This window comes from Hyaena hyaena, unplaced genomic scaffold (genome assembly GCF_003009895.1).
Source record: "Hyaena hyaena isolate Hyena2069 unplaced genomic scaffold, ASM300989v1 scaffold_144, whole genome shotgun sequence".
Taxonomy (NCBI): domain Eukaryota; kingdom Metazoa; phylum Chordata; class Mammalia; order Carnivora; family Hyaenidae; genus Hyaena; species Hyaena hyaena.
This window is the reverse complement of record NW_024080776.1, coordinates 2,679,174-2,686,552: the sequence shown is the minus strand read 5'-3', so window position 1 is coordinate 2,686,552 and position 7,379 is coordinate 2,679,174. Positions and strand designations below refer to the sequence as shown.

Genomic DNA, 7,379 nt, shown 5'->3' with positions numbered 1-7,379 from the left:
ATCATGCAACATTTTTTAAAAAATAAAACTGGCCAGAGCTTATTAAAAGAAAAAAAGGAAAACATAGCTAGAAAGCAAAATTAACTAAATATAAACAAATAATTGAAAAAAAGAAATCAAACAGGGAAATATCTGGAAATCATGAGACGATATCATGAGACAATCATGGAAATTATCCAAATCTGATAATTTGGAAGCATTCTGAGCATCGACATGATGCCTTCCCCATAAGGGAAAAATCAGTACTCACTATTTTCTGGAGTAATGAGCTTCACTGAAAGCCACCCTTCTCTTCCCAAGAAAGAAGTAATTCCAGGAATTAACTTTAGTGAAATGGAAAATGGACACTTCTACACTGGAACACACCTGGCTTCAAAACAAGCTTGTAGGTGGAGAAAAATCATATATTCAGGGGCAAAGAAAATTGATCTTGGGTAAAATGGATGTTGGACAAGATATCATTTCAATGAAAGCAAAAGCAAGAAAGGGATAACCTAAGGAGAACCTGGAAGTTTATGTGTAGAAGAGAAAATAACTCCGAAAGTCGAATCAAAGCTAAGCAGTAGAGTGACACCATGTACAGAAAAGGTAAGACAAAGGAATACAAACATTTCATGAGAACGACTTAAAGGTTCTAAGTTAGAGTTGACACTTGTGATGATTCCTTCAAAGTGAGTGAAAATTGCATTTTCGCAGTAAATATCCTTCAATCTTTCCCAAGAGCTAAATAAGGTGCTCTTTACTATGTAATAACAGGAGTTTCACTTTTTACTGCCTCCCTCATTGAACGGTGCCTACCAGGCAATTATACTTCAGCTCTGCTGCTTCTTTTCCCTTTTCCCTTTACCCCTTCTTTTGAAGACTAGAAAGAAATGGATGCAACAGCACATATGCAGTTAGAATTTCACTTCAAGGCAATCAGTTTTAAGAAGCACTTTGCAAAAATGCACTGCATTTAAGAATGGTTTTGGTATATCTGTCTTTCCATGGAATGACTCAGCCCATTGTAAAGAACAAGTACTACAAACCAAGAAACCAAAACTGCTTAGTTGTGGAACTTAGGTAAATGACATACTTCCTCTAATTTTATTTACTTATTTAAGTAACCTGTATACTTGGAGCTTGAACTTACAATCCTGAGATCAAGAGTTGCACACTCCAATGACTGGGTCAGCCAGGTGCCCCATCAAGTGAGTGGTCTTTTTTTATGTTGTTGTTTAAAATAATCTCTACACCCAACACGGGGCTCAAACTCATGACCCTGAGACCAGGTCACATGCTTTATGGACTAAGCCAGCCAGGTGCTCCTCTATGATTCTAATAGTCATTTTTTTCTATCTATACTGCATGTTGTTGTTGTTTTCTTTGGGGAGGGTGACAAACTCTACAAAAAAGTAAAGTGGGGGGGGGCCTACCTGGGTGGCTCAGTTGCTTAAGTGTCCTTCTCTTGATTTTGGCTTAGTTCACAATCCCACATTTGTAAGACTGAGCTGCATGCTGAGTGTGGAGCCTACTTGGGATTCTCCTTCCTCCTCTCTCTGCCCCTCCCCCACCTCAAAATAAATGAATAAACATTAAAAAAAGTAAGGTAGGAATTGTTAAGGAATAGTTTGTAAATATTAAATCCATTTAAAAATCATTATAAAAGCAGGTAAATTATTATACTTTATTTCTTTCCTCTATTTTTGTAATAACCTAACATTTTATTGAATAAAGACTTATGAAACTTAAGAGTTTGAATAAATGGTGGAGGTCAAGTGAAAGTTGGTATTTAAGAAATAGTTCAACTTGGGGCAGTTGGCTGGCTCAGTCTGCTCGACTCTTGATCTCGAGGTTGTGAGTTCAAGTCCCATGATGGGTATAGAGATTACTTAAAAATAAAATATTTTTAAATTTACTTTTAAATGTTTTTATTATTTAATAAATTATTTAATTATTAACTAAGTAAATTAATTAAACAGCATATATAATTAAATCAATAAATATTAATTAAATGATTAATAAATTATTTAATTTCTGTTTGAGAGAGAGCACGCAGGGGAGGGGCAGAGAGAGAGGGAGACAGAAGATCGAAGTGGGCTCTGTGCTGAGAGCGGAGACCCCGATGTGGGGCTCAAACTCATGAACTGTGAGATCATGACCAGAGCTAAATGAAGTAGGATGTTTAACCAGCTGAGCCACCCAGGCACCCCCAAAATAAAATCTTTTAAAAAGAAAGGAAGGAAGGAAGGAAGGAAGGAAGCCTGGAAGAATTCAATTTGTACAGCCTCTTCTTAACTTACGTATTAGTCAATCAATAAGCAAGCAAACATTTATTCAGTGCTTCCTGTGTATCAGGAATTATGTTAGGCTGTCAGAAGGGAGTGAGTGATACAAAGTACTAGATTTCATCAAATCAAAGATAGTTTGGATTATAAAAAGTATCTCAATTTCTGATGGGTTAAAATGGGGAAAAATATGCATCTAAGAAGTGATTATAAAAAACAAAATATAAAGGGGAGCCTGGGTGGATCATTCAGTTAAATGTCCAACTCTTGTCATTCATGATCTTGGGTTTTGTGAGATCAAGATGTTGGGCTGTCAGCAGAGAGCCTGCTTGGGATTCTCTCCCTCTCTCATGATCCTCTCCCTCTCTCCCTCTTCCCTGCACATGAGAGCACTCTCTCTCTCTCAAAAATAAATAGGGGCGCCTGGGTGGCTCAACAAGTTAAGTGACTTCGGCTTAGGTCATGATCTCACAGCTTGTGAGTTCGAGCCCTCATCGGGCTCTGTGCAGACAGCTTGGAGCCTGGAGCTTACTTCGGATTCTGTGTCTCTGTCTCTTTCTGCCCCTCCCCTGCTCATACTCATGCTTATGCTTGCTCTCTCTCTCAAAAATAAATACACATTTAAAACATTTTTTATTTATTTATTTTTTGTTGTTGTTGTTTTGTTTATTTTTGAGAGACAGAGAGACAGCATGAGCAGGGGAGGGGCAGAGAGAGAGTGAGACACAGAATCTGAAGCAGTTTCCAGGCTCTGAGCTATCAGCACAGAGCCCAACGCGGGGCTCGAACCCACGAACCATGAGATCATGACCTGAGCCAAAGTTGGACGCTTAACCTACTGAGCCACCCAGGGGCTCCTAAAACATTTTTTAAATAAACTTTAAAAAATAATAAAAATAACTGCTTATATGCGGGTAAAAAACAAAGAGCTCCCACAGTGAAAAAATAGAACATGTCCATAACAGGTACCAAATGAGGGTTAGAGACAAAAAAGCGTCTCAGAAATGTGGTGCAGCAAGAAGTCACAAGGAGCTGAGGGGGGTGAGGAAGATGAACTGTATATGATACTGACCTAGCTCTGCTAATGTATTTTCTATGATTTCTATAAAGATTGGCAAGGAAAGAACAAATTAAAAACTAAGATTTATACTTAAAAAAAAAAAAAATAAAACAGGGGCGCCTGGGTGGCTTAGTCGGTTAAGCGTCCGACTTTCGCTTAGGTCATGATCTCGCTGTTCGTGGGTTCGAGCCCCGCGTCGGGCTCTGTGCTGACTGCCAGCTCAGAGCCTGGAGCTTGTTTCAGTCTGTGACTCCCTCTCTCTCTGACCCTCCCCTGCTCACGCTGTCTCTCTCTCTCTCTCCTAGAAATAAATAAAAAAACCTTAAAAAAAAAAAAAACTAAGATTTATACTTTCCTTCCTTAAATGTGACAACTTCAAGTTTTGTTAAGACTGCTGAATTCTGTAGTCCTACCAACCTGAAACTATGATTTCTCTTGTGTTGGAAAATTTAACCTACCAACAATTATGTAAATTATGAATTAAGCAAATACAAACTGCTTAAATAAGAAGGAAACTTGGGGGAAATGTCTCAAATCATTTAAAATTTGAGCCTGTAATAACAAGTGCAAATACTTTGAAATAATAGTTTTGACATCATTTCCATACTCAGAGTGTGAAAATAAGAAATTTAATCTCCAGTGGAAGTTCTTTAAATGTTCTTTTTAAAAATGTTTATTTATTTTTGAGAGAGAGAGAAGGCACACAAGTCGAGGAAGGGCAGAAAAAGAGGGGGACAGAAGATCTGAAGTGGGCTCTGTGCTGATAGCAGAGAGCCCAATCGGGGCTCAAATTCACAAACTGTGAGATCATGTCAGCCAAAGTCAGATGCTTAACCGACTTGAGGCACCCAGGGGCCCCTCTCCAGTGGAAGTGCTAAACTGTCTCTTCACCTGTAGTTCTAGGCTCCTTTCCTGGGCTACTACTAAGTCCCTTTTTCCCCACACCCCACCCCGAGCTATAAGTACCAAGACCTCCAGACCCAGGTTAAAGAGGATACCAGTTGATGCTGCAACCTAAATTTAATCTTAGGACTGTTGTTCATTCCTCCCTTCAAAGACCCTTGAACTTCAAGCTTCTTAGCTCCCACTACTGTCCTCTGATGCATCTACTGTGACTAATCACACCTCTGCATGAAAACAAATACTTGCAGGACCTTCCATACCACAGCTGACTTTTATTAAGACTTTATGTTCTCTGTTCTCCGAGAGTCAGCTGTGACTAAATCTACCAAGCTTCATTCCTATTTTCTATGAAAGCCCCGAACAAAATTACCTGTTCTTTTCCCAAATTTGTCCTCTATGGAACTGTCATTCCTAAAATGCTCTGTATTTCCTTAAGCCTAATGCAATTCCCTCCTTCTGTCCTTGTGCAAACCTTCCAATTGCCTTCTGGAATTCCAGCTCCCCAACATACCCAATCATTTCCTTGAATGTTCCTTCTACTTCTGTACTTATTTAAGCCTGATCTTCTCAGGGCATCTAGGTGGCTCAGTCGGTTAAGTATTTGACTTTGGCTCAGGTCATGCTCTCACAGCGTGAGTTTGAGCCCTGCATCAGGCTCTGTTGTGACAGCTCAGAGCCTGGAGCCTGCTTCAGATTCTGTGTCTCCCTCCCCACTTCACATTCAGTCTCTCTCTTTGTCTCAAAAATAAACATTTAAAAAAATTTAAACCTGGCCTTCCCTGAGCCACTTCCCCTGCTACTCTCTCCAGTGAGGTGTGCTCTTATTTTCACACCTATTTAGTATCAGGAGACCAGGATACTCCTCAGTGCTAGTCAGAGTCCACTTCTTCCCCACCCTTTTGTAAAACCCCCTGCTATCCTCTCCCTGATTGGTCACTGTAATCTACCTGCCTCCTGCGTGCTCATTGTTCACAGAAGTTACTGGTACTTGGTTACTGTGTTTCCTATACTGCAAGTCCTTCCATCATCCTAAATGAGTTTAAGGTCCTCATGAAAGACCCACCTAATCTCCAATGTTCTTCTCCAATGTCCCCCCACAGTCATTACCTGGACCTAGTCATCATCACCTAAAGCTCCTCCACTTTCTCTATTTCTAAAATCACTAACTGTAGGGCTCCTGAGTGGCTCAGTCAGTTGAGTGTCTGATTCTTGATTTTTGGCTTTGTCATAATCCCAGAGTTGTGGGATCGAGCCCTGTGTTGGGCTCCATGCAGAGCGTGGAGCGTACTTAAGGTTGCCTCCCTCTCCCTGCCTCTCTTCCTCTCCCCCACTCATGCTCTCTCAAAGAGAAAAGAAGAGAAAAGAAAAGAAAATCACTAATTCTAATAATCCACTTTCTGACCACAATCACTTATCCTTTCTGCTCACTTATTAAACCAGCCTGACTGCAACTGTCCTTCCCTTTGTTTGAAAAGATTATTGATCACTTCACTTCCTTTCTATTACCCCCTTCCTGTCTTTACTTCTCTGTTTATCTAGCTTAGTGTTCATGGTCCATCATTTCCCTCGCTCTTAGAATTACCCTGAACTCTCTCCTTGAATACACTCTTTCCTTGTCTTTGAAGATATCACTCTCTCAGTTTCTCTTACATGTCTGGCAACCTTTCACAAACATTTTTACTGGCTCCTCCCTCTTCTATTACTAAACCTTTAAATATCAGAGTGTTTCGGGGATCTGTTCTAGGGGATTTTCTCTTTTCATTCAATACCCTTTCCTTAAGTAATTGCAACTCTTCCCATGGGTTGAATTACTAACAGTGTGCATATGCTCCTCAAATTCATACCCGAGTTCAGTTTGTTGTTTGAGCTCCAGATTGATATACCTAACTGCTTACCTGACATCTTCAAATGAATATCTCCAAGGTACCTTCAGCTCAGCATGTTCAACAGTAAACTCATCACTTTCCCATTAAGTCTATTCCTTCTAGAAACCTGAGTCACTTTTGACTCCCTCTCTTACATCTCCCCATATTTAAATAATCTCCCCTTATTTAAATACAATCTGTTAATTCTATCTCTAAAGTATTTATCAAAATTTGTCCATTTTTCTCCATCTCTTCTGCTACCTCCCTGGTCCAAGTCATTATCACTTTTTGTTCAACAAGTATTTACTCAATATCTACCATGTGCCATGACCTGTAAGTGCTAGAATATACAGCTGCCAAGGAGACCCTTGCCTGGATCACTTAAATAGCTGGTCACATTGAAATCCTTTTCTCCCCTTCCAGTCTATTTTCTACATTGGAAACAATGTTTCATTTTGGTTTTTTTTTTAATGTAAATCTGATTTTCTATGCCTGTAAGTGGCCTGAGGTGATTTCTGACAATGGTTTGCTATTCACTTGACCCAGAAAACCCGACAAAATCATGCAAAGTAAGAAGTTCAAATATTCGTGTTCACTTTAAGAATACACGTGAAATTTCCCAGGCCATCAAGTGTATGTATATCCAAAAATCCACCAATATATGAAAGATGTAACTTTGCAGAAGCAGTGTGTACCATTCTGTCACTATAAGAGTGGAATTGGTAGGTGGGGCTGGACAGGGTTGGTGGCCCAAAAAGAGTGCTGAATTTTTACTGCACATGCTTAAAAATGCAGAGAATAATGCTGAATTTAAGAGTTTAGATGTAGATTCTCTAGTCATTAAGCACATCCAGGTGAACAAAGCCCCTAAAATGTGGCATAGAACTTACAGGGCTCATGGCCAGATTAATCCATACATTTCCTCTCGCTGCCACACTGAGCTGATCCTTAACAAAAAAGAGCAGATTGTTCCTAAACCAGAAGAGGAAGTTGCACAGAAGAAAAAGATTTCCCAGAAGAAACCCAAGAAACAAAAATTTATGTTCCAGGAATAAATTCTGCATAAAATAAATGCAAGTAAAAATAAAACAAACAAAATGTAAAACTGATTTTGTCATCTCTTGATGTAAGGATTACACTAGATTATGTATGTGAAGGATTTAGTGTCTAGCACTTGATAGTCAATAAATGCTAATCAGTGGATATATGTGGAATAATTGAGTAAATGATTTTGGAATAACTGGCCAGCCAGTTAGAAAAAATTTAATTTTTAGAAATTTAGAA

The 7,379-nt window shown here is 39.3% G+C and overlaps 1 pseudogene; it reads left to right on the top strand.

Moving 5' to 3' along the window:
- Positions 1-6,616: 6,616 nt before the first annotated feature.
- LOC120236041 lies at positions 6,617-7,150 on the top strand (annotated as a pseudogene).
- The last annotated feature ends 229 nt before the right edge of the window (positions 7,151-7,379 follow it).